Source organism: Nilaparvata lugens, chromosome 6 (genome assembly GCF_014356525.2).
Source record: "Nilaparvata lugens isolate BPH chromosome 6, ASM1435652v1, whole genome shotgun sequence".
NCBI lineage: Eukaryota > Metazoa > Arthropoda > Insecta > Hemiptera > Delphacidae > Nilaparvata > Nilaparvata lugens.
The window spans coordinates 4,394,039-4,415,124 of NC_052509.1; the positions used below are offsets into that span (position 1 = coordinate 4,394,039).

The window sequence follows — 21,086 nt, forward strand, 5'->3', positions numbered from 1 at the left end:
TTTTGTGAAGAGTTGTCAGGCAGAGAGGAGTCCCAACTCCGCCCTAATGAAGACATATTTATTTATTTATTTATCACATTGTGTACAAACACTTAACATGAGGAAAGGCACAACAGGCTCATGCCCAAAACTGTCCCATTTCCAATTTAAACTATATTGTCCAAATAAAAATGTTGGTTATGTCACTTTCACTTTTCAAAATACAATTTACACTCTTCAATACTCAGATGAACAAGCAAATTTTGAATCAAATAGATACTATTAGAGTCTAGAATCAAAAAATCTAGAACAGTAACTTAACCGTATTCAAAAAGTCTAAATTTTGAATTAAACTACAAATTTTTGAGCTAAAAACTTCACACTTTACAAAAAAACTTTATATAATCAAGCAATCAATCAATCTCCTCCCCCTCCTCACTCCCTTCTCCTTCTTCTTCTCCTTCTTCTTCTCCACTCTTCCTCCTTCTCCTCCTCCTCTTCATCCTTCTCTTGGTCACATTTCTACTGATGCTACTAGAACTCTGTCACCTCCACCTCATGATCTAGTATTTGTCCCATATTCTCTGCAAGTTCCAATTTTTGTTTCTCTACAAATCTCTATCTCCCTCTCCCTACTTGACCTCATATTCAAATTTCTAATCTTCTACCTTCACATTCATGCTTCATGAATAGATTATGGTGAACGTCTCCTTCATCCTTCTTCCTTATTCCGCTAATCTTTTTCATGTATTCACTTTCTCTTCTTGAGGGTTAAGTGTGAGAGAGGGTCGGCTGCCTCCTAACTTCGCCCTCCCATGAGGCAGCTAATCAATCAATCATCTCTTTCCTCTAGTTTGTCATCAAGAGGACTTTCGTTCTTATTTTACTGATCTCTCTTCGATTTCTTCCATATCTTATTCTAACATTGACATTGATTCTTCTTCTCCTTATTTTTCCTTCTCTTCTTTCTCTTCTTTTTTTGAGGGTTAAGTGTAAGAGAGGGCCGACTGCGCCCTAACTTCGCCCTCCCAGGTATAAAAATAAAGGCAGTCATTCTATTCTATTCTATTCTCTCTATCATTCCTCTCTCTGTTCAAGTGCTTATTACTCCATGTTTATGTTTTCATCAGTTGCTTCATTTCTACTGATTTTTACCATTCTTCAAACCTCCCACCTTATAATCAATCTTATATTTTTATTTTCTACCTTTTCTTTATTCTTATCCTCTTTATTTCTCTTCCCCAGCTTTCTCCCCCTTCTCAACTACAGTACTTCTAAATTATTTTGTGTATTTAAGTCTCCATTTTGTCTCTCCTTCATCAATATTTTCAAGCTCTTTTCCATTATTACTTCTTCTCCCTTCATCTTTACATCTATATTATTCTGTCTTCTTCACACCGACACCACACTCTTACCCCATAACCCACCTTTGAAGGGCCTTTCGGGCCTAAATAAACCCCAATACCTTTCGTTCTAAAAGAACATAAAAAGCTACAGAAATTGAAATCAAAATTAATAAAACTAGAAAACTCAATATAAACATATACTAACTGTATATTATACATTCCCACTAATCTTGCTTACTCTCTCAATCCCCACTCTACTTCCATATTTTTCCTCTTTCTCACCCATTTCTTCTCCTTCTCTTTTATCGCCGTCTCTTTATTTCCGTTTGGTGTTCGCCAGCTTGCAAATGTTTCTCTATTAGCAGATGTAATGGGTGCCTTCCCCTCCCCACCTCTCACCACACCTTCCCCACCTATCCAGTCAACCACACAAATGAGCAAACCGTCCTCATTTTGTAGAGATCTGCACAGGGGGGAAGGCTTCTTGCTAATGTTTCTTTGCCATGGTCTGTCTAAATTTAGACTAGTGCACATTTACGAAGTTGGAGAAAATATGTTGTAGAGAACTTACTTTTAGAGAGAACTTTTGTAGAAAACTTACACTGACGTTTGTCAATGGTAATGGTTGATTTTGTCAATGAAAGTGAATTTGAATTTCTGTTAATATTTCGGAAGTGTTGAGGAACGTTTCCATAATATAAATTGAATTCAGCAATCAATACCTGTTCATTCATCCATATATTATCATGAAGGGGTTTCGTATAAGATTTCAGTCGTTGCAATGTATATAATTAAACAATGTTCAAAGTAATTGAATATTCCTGAGGTTTCAAAGCCTCATCTCTTATCGGAAAACTCAAAAGCGTAATTCTCAATTTCTCAGACCAATATACAGATTCCAAAACAGTTAACAAAAATCATCCTGGTTGTTTTACAAAGCGAGCACCCTTAATCCCAATCCTCCCTACTCCCAATCCGCCGGCTACCAAAAGACCACATATTAAAAGAAGTAGCTTATATACATAACTAGCCGTCAGGCTCGCTTCGCTCGCCATATCCGTACTTCTAAAATTAGTATAAATATTGATAAGCAGTGCTTTACTTTTGTTTTCTGTATGCACTTGTAACAAAAATGATTAAGAAATGATGAAGTATGGTCTAAGTACTTGTTTTTTCATAAAAAATAAATTAAATTAAATTGGGTTGTTCTACACCCCAATGTGTCTACTGTGTTAGTATAAAGTAAGTATGTCTCTGTAGGGTTAACAGTAGCTTTCATGTTCACAAGCCTAAAAATCCTGAAATCTGTTCAATGACTGGTCATATACAGGAAAATTATCTCTGAAAAATCGACTTCATAAATCGCCCAAACGACTCCACGAAGCAAACTTCATATAATTATAATATGAACAGTTATGATCATGTATTTATGATCATGTTCACGAGCCTAAAAATCCTTAATTCTGTTCAATGACTGGTCATATAAAGGAAAATGATCACTTCGAAATCGCCGAAACGACTCCACGAAGCAAACTTTATATTAACAGTAGCTTTGAGGCTATGATCAAGTTCACGACCCTAAAAATCCTGAAATCTGTTCAATAACTAGTCGTATGCAGGAAAATGATCACTGAAAAAACGACTAAACGACTCCACAAAGCAAACTTCAGTTGTCAATGAAAAAATTTGATTTCCGTGCGGAATTATTTGCGTTCACCTTCAAAATACACACTTAAACATACATCCGGAATACAGGAGACTCCCTCAACGAATTTCCAAATGGACCGAACACCGGAAAATAACTGGAAAACCCATCGAATATTCGGTCAGTTTGTTTACTGCTACACAAACGGGCGATTTTCGATTTTCAAAGTCGTCTCTCTGACACAAAGTTAATAATTTAAACGTCGGCCGGGGATTACACAGAGACTATCTCCACACTGTCAGCATTGGTTGAACGGGAAGCATTGGTGTTATTCGTGAGGAATACTGACAGTTTTAATTGAATCTCACTACAGACAAGCGACCAGCACAGGAAGCTACTGACTGTTTTTGACCTGAAGCCATATTTCACAACGACGCTTCAATACGAATAACTTTTCGGAAATCGCTCGGTGACCTGTGTGTGCTACAGAATCAGTTTTTAGAATATGAACGTGAAAATGCTTCTATTTTTCGATATGGAGGTAATATTGGCGAGCTAAGAGCGCAATGATGGAGATTATTGTTCAGTTAGTCTATTTTGAACGACTGACGTTTTGAATTATTATTGTTAAGTTATTCATTTTAAGAGAATAATGTCAACCAAGTCAATTCTATAGGAAGAACGATGACTGTGGATCGAATTAAACTGTTTCCGCCACACTGCACAGAAAGCAGCTGTTTTCCAGTCCCTACGTAGATCTGAAAGACATTGTTTGCAGACGACTCCCGGCTTAGGCCGGAAAGAGTACCCTTTCCAGCCGCTAACATGGAACTAAGAAAGGTGATCAAAAAACTTTTCATTATTTGTGTTCATTATTCAATAATCAAAACATTTATAATAATATCATCTTATTGTCATTTGAAAGAATAAAAAAGTATAAACTCAACCTCCCAAATAATTGAACATAATCTTTTAGGTTATTTAGACAAATCAGAATGAAAAATAAAAATACTTGGACAATTTCCTGATATTTAGATCACCTCAGATTTGCTAGAGCTATGACCTTCCACTTCTGCTTTCGGAAGTGCTTAGTAAACAATTATTATTATTTTATATAATAATAATAATAATAATAATTATTATTATTATTATTATATTATTATTATTATTATTATTATTATTATATATTGTTTATTTTTGTGTGTGGCGAAAAATAGCGTTCGCACTACGGCCAAAAATGTTTTTTCGCCCCACTTGGATGTAATGAGCTGGTTTTCGTGCGTCATATGGAGGCCGAAAATGATTGTTTTCTGACCAGGCCGGTAAAGGTTTTACGGCCCTAGGGCTGTAAAATAACCTTGAAGTCAGCTGATTCTGATTTGATGTGAATGTGTTTACAAAATGGTTTATGAAACGGAATCAGTTTATGCTTCTAAAATTGAATAAGTATTCTGCAATAAGATACAATCATTTTATTTGGATGAATGAAATACGGATAAAATATATATTATAAACTATTCAAATTCGATTTTCAGAGTATAATAGAATCCGACTTTTAACCTCATAGTACTGCGTTTATCACGAAACACGAAACCTGGTGGATAATTTTGGAACTACTTGGGCAATATCCTTTGTGCTGAAAATTTTTTACAAATAGTTTATGAAACGGAATCAGTTTATGCTTCTAGAATTGAATAAAGTATTCTGCAATGAGATACAATAATTTTATTTTGGTGAATGAAATACAGATAAAATATATATTATAAACTATTCAAATTCGATTTCCAGAGTAGGATAGAACTTCTAACCTAAACTTCCGAAGTCAACGACAAGCATTGTTGACGTTGACATTCAGATTGGCCAAATTTCAAGTGTGCTAAAACAGCTGATCAAAAAGCTTTTCATTATTTGTGTTTATTATTCAAGAATCAAAACATTTATAATAATATCATCTTATAGTAATTTGGAAGAATAAAAAATATAAACTGAACCTCTTACATAATTGAACATAATCTTTTACGTTATTTAGACAAATCAGAATAAAAAATAAAAGTACTTGGCAATTTCCTGATATTCAGATTACCTCAGATTTGCTAGAGCTATGACCTTCCTGTTTTGCTTTCGGAAGTGCCTAATAAACAATTATTATTTATTTATTTATTTATTAGATAGAGCGAACAATACAATAGTCGGAAAAGAAAAAACAGGCTATTGCCCAAAACTTCTTCAATTTCCTGATTTTGTCACAAATCGTATTATTCTCATATTTATATTGTTTATTTTTCTGTGTGGCGAAAAAGTACGTTCTCACCATGGGCAAAAATGTATTTCCGGCTCTCAATCTTTTCTAGTCCTCGACGTACGGCCTCGGACTTGAAAACCGATTTCGAGCCAGAAAAGTCTCTAGGTGCGAAATATACTATTCCGGCTCACAATCTTTTCTAGTCCTCGGCCTACGGCATCGGACTTGAAAACCGATTTCGAGCCGGAAAAATCTCATTTTCTGCTCTAGGTGCGAAATATACTATTTCATTCCATTCAAATAGGAGTGATAGTATGATAACTTCGAATGTACAATTATAAGTATGTATATGGAGATTGGAGAGATAAACAAGAAATAACTTCAAATGTATAATTATCAGTATTTACAGAGATTCAAGGAGGTTTGTTAGAGAAGGAAGAGCCGGTCTCATAGAGGAACCGGAAGAGTATGCTTTTTCTTTTTGACTGGAGGCAGTAATCGGATGGATATGAGCTGAAGAGATTTTTTTGTGGAAATGGATTATTGAAGAAAGGTGCAAGTTTATAAAGAGGTACTCGATATTTGTATTCGAGACACATTGGCTTCATGTTGGATTTGATAATCAATATTCACTGAATGATTGAGTCAGTAGCACCATAGAGAAACAATAGCATAAGTAGATATCCCATGTTATAGGGCGTTTATGTCGCAACTTTTACTGTTACCTCAAGCCGATTACTGTCAATTATTGTCGAATTTTACTGTTTTGACCGGGTAAGAGTGTATGAACGGCACAATATGAGAGACTACCAGCGTCATAAAGCTTCACGGGAAAGAACTGCGTGGACTATCGGCTTGAGATAACAGTAAAAGTTGCGACATAAACGCCCTATACCATGGGATATCTACTTACGCTATTGTTTCTCTATGGTAGCACTTCAATTGTTGCTTTGGATCCTAGCAACAGTACCTATAGTGAGGTCCACGTTATAATGGCCGTGTTTGATTAGCAATAGTATTGCTATCCTTGTCTATCATTCAACAAAGCGGATTGCGGTATCTCTTTCTCGCTTTGTTCTGTTGCCAGATCATCTTTCAACAATTTAGAATTTATGATTAATTAACAAAATATTTAATATTAATTATGAAATTATTGAAAAATATAATTTCTCGCTTAATAAAATATAATTGATTATTTTAAACGAGAATGAACTGTTAATATTACATTAATAAACCTTTATCAGCTACCGTCTATAGATGGCATTGACAAGACAGAGGATCGGCAACGTTGGTCCCATATCTTTCTCTACTGCCATACTAACGTGGACCTCACTATATCCACTTTTACTATTGAAGTCTTTAGTAATTTCAGGGTTTACCAGTTTCCATCTTGGAAGGAATGATTTGAGGAAATAATTTATTCAGCACTCGTTTTGATATTATATCTATCAATCCAACTATATATTCTCCTCAGTTTTAGAAAACACGATAACATTTTTCAAAACACAGTTCAAAGTCAAATCAAATCACAATACAAACAATTGAGGGTCCTGCCAAACCGAAAGGTTTTTCGGCGGGTGCCCAGTTACAGAAAAAAACGAGTTACAAAAGATAAATGAACTTAGACAAAATAAATATTACACTTCAAAGATTTTAAGTATAGAATGAAAAAAACTATTACAAAATGCAAAAATAAAATAAGAAATATACATCAGATTTTGATACAGAATTAATAAAAACAAAGGAAAAACCGAAAATTTATTAGAAAGAAATGAAATAGAATGGAAAAGGGAGAAATTGTTTAACACATAGTACATTAGTTTCATTAAACAAAATTAATGGAAACGCTATTATTATACGTTGCATTGATCAATGATTTATGAATAAATATCATTATTCAATGACAAGTATATTACAGAATAAGAATAGTCAAATATTGAATTCAACAAAAATGGGTAGTGAACAGTCAATGAATACAATACTTTTTGCTAAAGAATGAACTTTGTCTGAAAACAGGAGCATCTGATAATTGAAAATAAAATCAAGAATTCGCTTAGCATACACACATGAAATATTATAAACTGAAATAATGGGAATAAAATAATCATCTTTGGATTCGCAAAAGGCCAGGACCAAAAAATATTAACACTTATGTGAGGCTCCTGTATTTCTACAAGAACATTTTTTTTTTGAAAATGCATTGAATTTTGGAAGGGTATGTTCAGTGTTAATTCAGAAAGAAACCAGAAGCTTCCAATATTTTCAAATGAACAACTGTTTACAAAGTAGACGTATTATTTTTTGTGAGAATTAAGTGGTAGAGATAAGCCAACAGTCCCAATGAATATTCAGCTTTGAACCAGAAACAAACAACAAACAAAACCTTATTTTATAGCCGTAATATGTGGTCGCGAATAAGCACCGAACATTTAACAGCTATTGAACTTGGACTTGAACGTGTTGCTTGAATGGAGGCTGCCGCGGGTCAATTAAAGTCATTTCCATCACACTCTTTCTCTTTTTAACTCACATACACACCGCTTTTTCCCTCTCACACTCGCTCTTTCTCACTCTCTCTCATTCGCTCTTCATATATTCCTTCACCTGTACTGGCTTCACGACCACCCAGCACTTGATTTTGAAACGTGCAACTTATTTTGAATAACATCTTCTACTTCTTTCACCTACATCAGTGCAATTCCTGTTTCTTTTTCACATTTCTTCTAATTCTTTCCTCATTACTCCAGATCCTTATTTTTTCATTCCTTCTTCATTTTTGGTTTCATTCCTTATTTCTTGGTTTTTTTCGTTGCTTCTGAATTATTTTTCTCCAACTTTTCTTTTTTGTCCTTTTTTCTATTAGAATTTGACATTAACATTCACCATAATATAACCTACATTCATTCTGATCCTCATCTTCTACCAATTATTTATTGTATTTCTTTTCTCCATGCCCATCCTATAATACGAAATTGGTTATATGATGAGTAATTAATAAATAAATGTTTATTTCCCCAAAAACTTAAACTACTACATCAATTACAGAAAATATTAGATGAATTACAATTACATACAATAGTTAGTTACAATAAACATTTCTTATAATGTGTCCCCTACATGTTTAATGTTTTCTGTGTGGAAATTGACCGACTTCACTATGGCGTACCATGTTCTAGAATAGGTTTTGTTTGTTATATGTTTCATCATATTTCCCCTTTCAGACACATTCTCATTCAATTTGTTTATTCGTTTCTTTGTCACAATTATTACGTTTTTTACCCCCCTATTCTGCACTTTCCCTCCATTTCTTCTCATTGTTACTCCATTCCCCATTATAACTTCGTACAAAAGTTGAATATTTTCCCTGTCTTTTCGTTATCTTTTCCTATTGTTCTCATTTCCTTTTTATTACACTCTACTTTTATTTTATCTCCTACTCTGAATCATTTCTCTCCCTTTTCCCAACATTCATTCCTTCATCTCATCATTCACTTCTGTTCCACTATAGTTTATTCATGAAGTTTATCTCAACATTCTAAATCGTAGCAAGCCTGAACGTTTATGACAACCTTCTATTAGCTTGCAGAACAGCCAGTGCCGTAATAATTATTTTGAAGGAGTGTCTTTGATGTTTTTGTTGCAAAAAAAGGTTTCATGTGTGTTTGTTGCAGCTGAAGTGAGATCAATTTTTAACTGTCAGCATTCTTTACGAATAACATCAATACTTTCCATTCATTCAATGCTGACAGTTTGAGGTGAATGTCACTGTATAGTCTATTTGCAAAATGTGCATGTGTAGATTTAATGGCACCCTTGAGACTGGTCGGCGTATTCATGTTAGTTTTATGTCAGTTATTTGAATTGTGGCATTTGAATGCTGCGGTATTTGAAGGCGCAGTCACGGTAATACGGTTTGCCATTTGATAGTGTTGTCTTGTTTAATTACCTGGTATAGCCGAAGAGCTGGTAATTTTTAGCGTTGATCTTACTTAATATTACCTTTACCGACAAAAGAGCTTGACTTTTTTAAGTTGATCATTTACCAGTGCTACAATAAAAGTGCATGAACTTGTGACTTCGCGAAGTAGTAAGTTAGTCCATTCACATCTATATAAATAGTCTTCTATGTTCTCTCAGTAATATGATTGTGTTCATTTATTCTTCTAGGGATTTGTAAACTGTCATATTGTTGGGTTGCTCTTCGTCTGTCAATAAGTAAATTCAATCTATCGGTGATAGTAATATTAGAATGGAAAAGACTGCTTCGAATTTTTATCCAGTCAAAAGATAGAAAGCCTAGAAGCAATATCATATTCACCATTCCATCATGGCTTCACCATTAATTTTCGCCACACTGCAAAGAAAGCAGCCGTTTTCCAGTCCCAACGTAGATCTGAAAGACATTTTTTGCAGAGACTCTCGTCTGACATCAGAACTGGTTTCTTTCCGGCCTAGGCCAGAAAGAGTGCCCTTTCCAGCCGCTAACATGGAACTAAGAAAGGTGATCAAAAAACAGCTGATCAAAAAACTTTTCATTATTTGTGTTCATTATTCAATAATAAATTAAAACATTTATAATAATGTCATCTTATTGTCATTTGAAAGAATAGAAAAGTATAAACTCAACCTCCCACATAATTGAACATCATCTTTTAGGTTATTTAGACAAATCAGAATGAAAAATAAAAATACTTGGACAATTTCCTGATATTCAGATTACCTCAGATTTGCTACAGCTATCACCTTCCACTTCTGCTTTCGGAAGTGCTTAGTAAACAACTATTCTCATATATATATATATTGTTTATTTTTGTGTGTAGCGAAAAATAGCGTTCGCACCACGGGCGAAAATGTTTTTCCGGCACTCAATCCTTTTTAGTCCTCGGCCTACGGCCTCGGACTTGAAAACCGATTTCGAGCCGGAAAAATCTCATTTTCTGTTCTAGGTGCGAAATATACTATTACGGATTCATATATTATAATGTTAATTTTTTTGGATTAATATAAAACCCCATTGAGTTTCAAGTTAAGCCAATAAACATTTTCATATAAAATTTTCAGCATTATATTTGATCGTTTTGAAATAATCTATTTGGTTCTCTTCAAATCCAGGACCATTGATAACGAAATCGACAAGGGATGCAATTTCGTAGATTCTCCATACAACTCCACAATATTAGGAGAACGATACTAAAAAACATTCCACCTCATATGACTCATATTAGAAAATTCAGGCTCTTTTAAGATTGTCAACATTTTTTCTATGGAAGGAAAGCCTGAAAGTATCAAAGTCACAAAGTATGAATCACATTTCTAGAATAAATAAAAAAATACCGAACTTAATCAATATCCTTTTTTTTTCTACGGTTAAACCCAGTTAATTAGGTTCTTCATCACCCAGAGCTCGCTCCAACATTAGTAAATAAATATTCCCATCTAGTATCATAACAGAGGACATATTATGGAGAGATATTCTCTATTCTTATTCTATGGTATTATTATACGCTGTTTTTTCACTAATTTTGAATTAATAATCATATTCGTTAACACTTTTTGTGCTCACTAGGGATTCAATCAGGTTCCAGTACTCTGTATACATACAGTACCTACTTGAATCATATTGTCATATATACCATAACATTTTAATAACATCCTCCTCTTATTAAAATTATTCCTGTGTTGTTGATTTTGTCATATCGAAATTTAAAACAAGAAAATTTATCAAATTTGTTAATATTTTTCAAATGCATTTTTAAGTGTATAATGATCATTTGTTCTATCTTTCTGATTAACCCAGGTACAAAATTTTTAGTATAACGTATATGTGGACTGTAAACTTTTGTGATCCTTATAAAAATGTTTTTTCAACCTCATTTGGACTATTTTTATCAAAATTAGGGAGAGAAACAGTTTTGGGTTTATCCTGTTGATTCTCTCCCAATCATTAATTTGATATCTCTATTCTTATTCTATGGTATTATTCGACACAACGTTTTTTCACCAAACCCAAAAGTTTCTTATACTTGTAAAACAAGATTGCTCTCACATGCTGTTGTAGATTGTTTCTACATCTGTTTTACATTGTTTTCTGGAGTTTCACCTACTATAAATCTTGCAGTTGTAGCTGCTCGTGTGTGTGTGTGTGTGTGTGTGTGTGTGTGTGTGTGTGTGTGTGTGTGTGTGTGTGTGTGTGTGTGTGTGTGTGTGTGTGTGTGTGTGTGTGTGAGCGTCACAGTACAACACAACCATTTAAATCGATCTACAACTCTGGGCTATTCATAGACCTTCCTTCCATATGTCTCCCCTATGTTCTTGAGGCATGTAAACCCGTTGAACACCGAGTCGAGAAACAACTGTGTTATGTGTTTAATGAAAGTTCTGTTTCTTATCCTCTTGGTTGCTATTCGTAAACACGCATCTTCATGATGAGAACTTGGGGAATGTCAATAAATAAGGTCTAGAGACAGCAGTAGTTCTCGGTAGGTTTTGGTTGTTTGTCATCACAGCACTTCTGTTCAGATTCATGTTGTTTATTGGATGCTCTGTTACCAACTTGATCAAGTTTTGTGTGTTATGAACTTAATCTATTAACTTGATCAAGGGAAGCTGGGAAAGTGGGAAGCTTGATCAAATATCTCCATTTTATTCCAAAATCTTCAGTACTGTACATAAATGTACAGATGAATGATACTGATTATATATAATTAAATATATATGAATCAAATATAATTATGATACAAATATATGCCTTCTTATGCTCCTTGAAACAAGGAATCCGAATCTGAAAACGGAATATGATAATTAGCTCCCGTTGAGGAGATATGACCTCTTAAATACCTTTTACATCACTCAGTTTATTGAAAAACGCAAATTGATCAGTACATCATTTTTTTTCATTTTTCCGGGAGAAATAGAATCATTATTAACTCTGCCTTCTTTTGTTCCTTGAAAAGAGGAATCCGAATCTGCAAACGGATTAGAAAAATTAACTCCCGTTGAGGAGATATGACCTCTTAAATACCTTTTACATCATCCAGTTTATTGAAAAAAGCAAATTGATCAGTACATTTAGAATTGATATAATTGTAAATCATATATTTGTATGATATATTATCATTCGTATAATTGATATAGATAGGACAATAATTGGAAAAAAAATTGTACCAAATTCACTAATTACTCAGTATTTTTTGAATTGAGATAAGCGAAGAACTGAACTTGATTATTCTTACTGACCCTGACTCCATTATACTCCAAAGTTTGTTACATTGTAAATAATGATGTAGGATTGAAAAATTGGAAAAGATAGTGTATCATATTCAGTAATTCCTTAGTACTTTTTTAATTGAGTTTGAGATTAGTGAAGAACCAAAAACGATTATATTGACCCTGACTCACATCTGAAGAGTCAACGATATCGTATATGTATAGCACTATACGATATCAAATATATTTAGTCTGATGTTGGCCCACACTGGGTGGGTAGAAACGATCATCACTGCTATAAGATAAGATATAAGACTTCTTCCATATCAAGAGTGTTTTGAATTCAATATCAAATGTATCAGAGATTCTTTGGAAGTATTTATTACAAAAGAAAGCATTGATTACAAAAAGAAGCATTGATTACGAAAATGAGTATTGATTACAAAACAAGTAGATTTCCAAGAAAGATGGCATGGTACCCTTCTCGAAACAGAGTTTCTTGCAATTCGACAAATTTGGATTTCGACTCACTCATTCTCACACATTAACGATCAATAATTATACGCTAGAGAAATAATTGATCTGCAGATTTTCTTTGATTCAAAAAACACTACAACAACAAGAAACTATGGAGAATAGAAAAAGGAAGTGGAATGTGAAATAGAATTTGAAAATCAGATAGAGTGAGAAGACTTTGTGTGGTTGAGAAGTTGATATTGTGGTAATTACTCATATTCAATAAGAAATTGTCAAAAAACCACAGATTCATTGATACTTAGGAAGACTGGTTTCGGTTATTACACCATTGTCAATCTCTGATAAACTGAGAGATTGTTTATCAGAGGTTGACAATGGTGTGATAACCGAAACCGATCTTCCTAAGTATCAATAAATCTGTGGTTTTTTGATAATTTCTTAGTCTTTTTCATTTAATAAGAGTGAGAAGAATATGTGCTGGTAGTGGATGATAGGTTAGGGACAGAGGATAAAAGTAGGAGGAGAATTAGGTAAGGAGGAGAAGATCAGGAAAAAAGAATGGATAAAGAGGAAGAAGAAACAGTGATAAAAAGAAAGAGATTGAAGAAGGGATACAATGAGCGAAAATAGAAAGCTGAAAATGACTAGAATATAAACGAATGAAAATAGAAGGCCTAACACACTACATGTATACTCACAAGGCAATCTATAGAACGTATGGAACCTATAGGAACGTATAGAACATATAGGAACGTACAAGGTACACTGCTGCATACGGAAAACTCTAAATTTGAGGTGAATTTATGTTCGCCTGTCTTGGAAGCGCGGCTTCATATCATTGCATTGGCGTTCGATCGCCTCTGCGCGTGTGAGAGTTGTTCACCCTTCATTTGTATTAGTGAGCCCCCTCTCCCCCCACTCCTTGAACAGCCACCATCAATACTTCAATGTCATGATCAACTTGTCACTGCCTTTTCCGAAATTCATCCCTGATAGCTTCTCCCAAATGACACCCCCACCCTCTGCCACACTCGCCTCTTAGTCTAGAACAGAAGCTGTGATCGATTTGGTAGCCGTTAGGACAATGTGATTGTGTTTGTGTGAGGCTTCTGTATGTATGTGATTAGTCCTTCGTAAGTTGTATACTAGCTCTTTATAATAAGTTAACTTATTAAAAATTCTTTGATAACTGAATTTTGTCACAATAGTTTGGAAGAATTCTAGCGGAGTGTCAGTGGAAAGACTTTAAAGGATTAATATATTACCGTACTAGCCGTCAGGCTCGCTTCGCTCGCCATATCCGTCTAGCCAGGGGGCTCCGCCCCCTGGACCCCCGGCTGGATCGTCCAAGAATGAGATCAGCAGGCTCGCTTCGCTCGCCTGCATTTTTTCATTTTTATCATATTATATTAGGACAATCCAGTCGGGGTCCAGACTAAACGTCTGGCTAAACAGATATGGCGAGCGAAGCGAGCCTGACGGCTAGTAATATAATATTCCCAGGATTGAAGTAGCAGTGCCCAATCAATTTTTCCGCGATAAATGCATTTAAATCTTCAACTTGGTGCCAACCTAACAAAATCAACTCAACTTAATGCCAACCTGACAAAATTATTAATTTAGTTGCCAGTTAACAACTGTTTCGAAGAGGTACTCTATCTAGATTGTAGTTCTATAGTAACATATGATATGGAAATTTCAATTCTAATTAAGAGATTGGGAGAAGAAGAATATACATGCTAAAAGACGAACTTTAAACCCTTAAAAACAACCCTTAGAGTTGAAATATTGCCAAAAGATTTCTTAGTGCGCCTCTAAAGGGCCAACTGAACATACCTACCAAATAAGAACATTTTTGGTCCGGTAGATTTTTAGTTATGCGAGTGAGTGAGTGAGTGAGTGAGTGCCATTTCGCTTTTATATATATAGATGGAGAATATTCGATCACACTGAGATTGAAAAAATATGGTACTGGTTCATCAATTGGAAAAAATTCATTCAATTTTCAGTTACTGTTATAATATTCAATGTGATATGCATTTTAAGGAGAATATAAAATAGTATCTTACGTCACATGGACGGGAAGGTGCCTTTAGCAGGCGAGAATGATGTTTCTATAGTAAGGTCCACGTTATAATGACAGTATTTGATCAACTTTGGTTTTGCTATCCTTGTCTATCATTCGACAAAGCCGGTGGTACTATTCTTTTCTAGGTCCACAACGATGCCAATTATGTTTTTGACAGTGTAGAAATATAATTAATTAATGCAGAGAATTGACATCGCTATTCTTCTATCTTTATCCACTGCCATTATAACGTGGACCTCACTATAGTAAAGGCGTTAGCCAAGACTAGAATTGCATTTGAGCACTGCAAAAGACATTCACGTCCAAGTAGCATACAATATTTTTAGTCATAATAATCTAAAGAAGAATAATCGAGAAATAGAAAACATTACCTGCTTGTGCTGAAGTTACTACATGCATTCTTTGAACATAACCTTGTTTAAAAATTCCGTATCAGAAATTTTGTGAAAGTTGACAAAACTTCCACCTGGAGCGCTGAAGGTGGCTTTTTTGTAGCAGTTTTGCTGTTCCTATTTCGGAACTAGGAAGCATACTTGACTGTAAAGAAAACATATTATGGTTTCATTTCAGTAGAGCTTAGACCAGTTATAGAATAGACACGCTGGGAAGTCTAGCCTCTGAAGCCAACATCTACTGCCATATCTCCAAATCGTGACATCATCATCGGATAGAAAACTTTCAGATTGTGTTTATTTCAGAAGGATGTAAAACTATTATTCATTAGTATGGTAAACTGCAGCTGCACTCCCGCTGAAATAGACACAATCTGCTATGGAAAACAATGTAAACAAACTCTACAGAAAAGTTTTCTATCTGATGCTGACGTCACGATTTGAAGATATGGCAGTAGATGTTGGCTTCATCGACTTTAGTATGAATATACAATAGGCCGCGTCTATTCTATAACTGGTCTAAGCAGTAGAGTATGCTGTAATGAGAATCATATGTTTATTTGTTCTGCAAACAGCTGTTTACCGGCTTGATTTCAAGCATGGAAAACAGCTGAGATTGAATGACTATGACAAAGAAGCTTTTATTTGACTCACTTGCTACCGACGTCTACCGGCATAACTCAGAATCTACTGCTGTCCAATAAGGAGAGAGTAGGCTGAGCAAGAGAAGGTGTGTCTGTAGGCGTGGTCTATTCGAGTATCTTGTCTGTGATTGGTATGTCACTTATTCCTTGCATTATTTCAATAATCCTCCTCCTCTTTGCCTATTTCTATATCTTTTGATGGCATCTCTCACATAGAAATTTATCGGGAGTGTCTTTTTCAGTAAATTTAGAGATTATATCTAGAATATATAATTATTATTGTAAGTACATCATTTTTCTAATTTCATAGAAGCTATGTTTTCTTTTTTGTTTGTACTTTTGTTCACTTCCTTTACTGAAGAATATATTTATTATTTATTTATCATATTTATTCGTCTTTGTCACTCGACCAGTTTGACTATTCATTCATCTTTGTATTACAACCTGGATATTTCGTTATACCTCTCAACTCCATTAGTATCCATTCATCTATTGTGTACTCAAACTTTCTGTTTTAATTGTATTTTTTTTTTGTTCTATTTTGTATTCCTGTCTCAGTTTATCTATCATTCAACTTGTTTGACTTGTTCTACCACTATATTTTTCTCCTAGTTTCCTCATTATACCAGAAAATCCGCTTCAATAAGAAACTTCATTCATATAATCAGCTTTCATATTTCTCCGTTGCTTTCAAATTACTCCTGTATCTTTACCATGTAAATGACACAATTCTGTTCCATCAGAACTTATTAGTCCATGTTTGTCAGTTGAATTTAACCGCCGTTTTAGAGGCAAAGAGCAGTACAAGGAAACCCAATCAGACGACAATACAATGACGTCATTTAACGACTGTTGAATTTGATGGAAGTTCATGCAACCGGTACTCACTATATTCAAATCACTGCTGCTCCAAATTGTCCGGCTATTCTACATAGGTTTCAATGCTCTGACATTTTATGTTGACGTACCACTCCCCAGTGTATCAGAAAATCATGTTGTAATGATATCCTCCAGTCTATTATGGGCTGGATATCCAGCCCAATCAAGCACAATATCCAGCCTAATTTCTTCAGCCCAACATTTTATGCTGAAATAATATCCTCCAACAGAAATCAATGCAACACACAATACCCCTGTCACGGACCACTGCATACAATGTAACAATTCGACTGGCACCCATTGTTTTAGATTGGAACAGTGGAGCACAGTTCATGAATAGAGATCGCGGCCTCTTTATATTGGCGTATGACGTCACATGTCACGTGATTCCTGTCAGACGCACTGTCAAACTGTCAAATGTCGGCTTGGTGTGACAATCTCACTTGACGACTCAAGGGACCCTCAAGTCGAGGATCATATCCTTGCCCCAAGATCCGACTATTCAACTCCAGCTCTTATCATGTTCTCCAACGTATTACCAAAGAGAAACAATAGCGTAAGTAGATATCCCATGGTTTATGGAATTTATGTCGCAACTTTTTCTGTTATCTCAAGCCGATCACTATCGATTATTGTCAATTTTTACTGTTTTTTGGGGTGAGTGTGTATGAACGGGACAATTTTGATTGATTGATTGATTGAGTACTTTATTTATGTAGATTACAATATATACTGGCTTATACACTTGTATACAATACAGCAAAGTTATAGATGAATTTACATAATATAGACTAAGAAAATAACTATTGAACTGTATATTATATGAAATAGCAATTTGTAATATAATAACTATAGATAATAATCATATTGTTATGCATCTACATAAATTGGCGGAGCTTTGGACATATCAATGTCCATTCTTTGGGAAGAATATTAAAAATATCCTCCCCACTAACTCTCTACCAAACCAGAATTTGAGAGACTACCAGCGTCACACAGCTGCATGGGAAAGAACTACGTGAACTATCGGCTTGGAATAACAGTAAAAGTTGCGACATAAACTCCCTATACCATGGGATATCTACTTATGCTATCGTTTCTCTATGGTATTACCGAGTAGGCCTAAATCTGCTTGTACGGATCATTGTTGAGAAGAATATCAATATAGGATGGAACATAGAAGCATCATGAAGTGTAAACATAACCTATTTTGGGACAATTTCTTTCTAAATTTGGGAAAGGAACAGTTTTGGGCTTTAAGCCTGTTGTTCCTTCCCCAATAATTCATAGTTGAGAATGATATTGTATCTATCAATATATAAATAAATAAATAGATAAATAAATAATAATTAAATAAATAATAATAAATAAAAAATAAATAAAAAATAAATAATAATAATAATAAATAAAAAATAAATAATAAATAAATAAAAAATAAATAATAAATAAATAATAAATAAATAATAAATAATAAATAAAAAATAAATAATAATAATAAATAATAAATAAATGAATGAATGAATGAATGAATGAATGAATGAATAAATAAATAATAAATAAATAATAAATAATAAATAATTAAATAATTGAATAAGTAAATAAATATATGATGGCTTATGAAACAAAATGCATGTAGTGCGTTAGAAGATTGAATTCATTATCTACTCATATACGGTAATTATCAGTTCTTTATAGTATATTTATGTACAGTACGTTATCAAGGTAGGCTACTTATTAAATAAAGTGAATAAGCTAGCCTATATTGATTCTATTGAGAACATAGCAAGACAATGGATTAAAAATGGTATTAAAACGTTGAAAATGGTACTGAAATAACCTAGCCGAATATCAACACCCATGTACGAAGGGAGAACTTATTTGCATCATCTAGCAGAACAATCAAAGCTCACGAGCTCATGATTTGCATTATGTCGTAACTTTTGACTCGCTTATAAACTAGAACCAATCTACAGATGTAATTTTTAATCAGTCCAGTCGAATGAGATTCTAGATGCTACGTGGTTTCGGGTTCAAATTGGGTGTCTTTTAATCCCGATCAGAGAAAACTAAAGATTGTTTCATTGTATGTCCTAATCTAGACAGTGACATTGAGTTTAGTGCATTGGATCTAGTGACATTGCTTTTTCAAAATCAAGATAGGGACTTCAGGTACTCTTAAAAGGTCCTCTTCTATTGCCTTTCTCGTACTTGTTCTGAACAGGTACTATTCAAGTATTACGAAATTCTCCGAATTATTATAGTATGAGTGTAGTTGAGAATAGAATATTCTTAGCTTAGAGCACACTCGATTTATATTTAGTTACTCTCCAAGTAATACAAGGAATTTTATCCTTGAGAATAGAATATTCTCAGCTTAGAGCACTCTTGATTTATATTTAGGTACTCTTCAAGTAATACAAGGAATTTTATCCTCTTAACTTTTATTCTACTAGTGTAGTTGTGAATAGAATATTCCTAGCTTAGAGCACACTTGATTTATATTTAGTTACTCTCCAAGTAATACAAGGAATTTTATCCTTGAGAATAGAATATTCTCAGCTTAGAGCACTCTTGATTTATATTTAGGTACTCTTCAAGTAATACAAGGAATTTTATCCTCCGAATTTTTATTCTACGAGTGTAGTTGAGAATAGAATATTCTTAGCTTAGAGCACACTTGATTTATATTTAGGTACTCTTCAAGGAATACAAGGAATATTATCATCCGAATTTTTATTCTACTAGCATAGTTGAGAATAGAATATTCTAGCTTAGAGAACACTTGATTTATATTCAGGTACTCTTCAAGTAATACAAGGAATTTTATCATCCGAATTTTTCTACTACGAGTGTAGTTGAGGATAGAATATTCTAGGTTTAGAGTAAACACACACAATCCATATCACCTTTTCTATCAGTTATACGCTTTATCATGTTATGATGGAAAACAATATTCAATTTGTAGCCAATAAACTACACCGATAACCTCAAACAAAGAAACCACCACATCAAAGTAAACTCAGCAATCAAATACAACAATCTGGAAAAACGAAAAAGAAACTGGAACAATGCTGGTTTCTGCGTCAAGCAATAAAACCACAACAGATTGTGAGCAGATAAAAAAGAAATAAGAATGTAGGTAGGAAGAGGAGGGGGGGAAACGAAACAAAGTAACATGCACAACGAACGAAGGAGGAAATAAAAAAGAGTCAGATTTTCTCGAAGTGGGTAATGTTTTCCACGCACACAATGGAAGTTGCGTGATTCTAAAGTCAAGGACAGAGTGTGGATATTTTTTCCAGAGCGGACTGACTGCCTGAATAAAAAGGAGGCATGGGTTATGACCTGGGGGGTGTATAGGTGTGAGAGAAAGAGAGAGAAAAAGTGTGAGATCGAGAACATTGATTCATACAATACAACAAGTACATCATCAAAGTGATAGGGAGAGGAAAAATAAGGTAAACTTGTGCTATTCCTCTCCCAAATTTAGATAAGTTTCGATATGGAGGTAAGAAGTGAGTTTGAGACAGAGAGAGTGAGAGTGAAAGTGGAAGAGACTGATATGGTGGTTGAGCGAGGGAGAGGAGGGTGAGTGAGATAGGTGGATACAATATTTTGATTTGTAGAAAGGACCAAGATTTAAATGTGAATAGGAAAATAGAATATGGAACGAGAGTGAACAAGTAGAGGAAGAGAACGAGTGAATGATTAAATTGGAAATGAGAGAACAAGGAGATAGAAAAAAAGATGGCGAAGTCGGGATGTACTATAACTTCTATACTATACTATAACTACTACCTCCGAAATCGGGAGGTACTCAATAGAGTTTCCAGTGAAATTAGGACGTTTCAGTTTTTGATTAAATTGGATTGTGAATCTTTGAAAATGTTACAAAATAGTATATAACTTAGGTTTGGAATGTTGTATTAATTGAAATTTGGGAGAGGAATAGAACAAGGTTACCTTATTTTTTCTCTCTCTATTATTTTTGATGATGTACTCTTTGTATGAATCAATAAAGAATTAATCAATCAATAGAAAATAGTTTTGCATAGTTTCAATTCATTATACAATATGAGATAGATAAATAGACAAATTAAGGTTGAAATATTATCTTGATTACACGTTTATTCACAAAGTATTCGTAATGAAAAACACAAATTCAATATTTTCATCAAATTTTATGA

At 34.0% G+C, this 21,086-nt stretch overlaps 1 protein-coding gene and 1 pseudogene across 1 annotated transcript in view; one reads left to right on the forward strand and one right to left on the reverse strand.

Moving 5' to 3' along the window:
- LOC111059179 (discoidin domain-containing receptor 2-like) overlaps window positions 1–21,086 on the forward strand; it is a 566,524-nt gene that overhangs the window by 133,704 nt on the left and 411,734 nt on the right.
- Window positions 1,372–21,086, reverse strand: part of LOC120351982 — a 35,499-nt pseudogene continuing 15,784 nt past the window's right edge.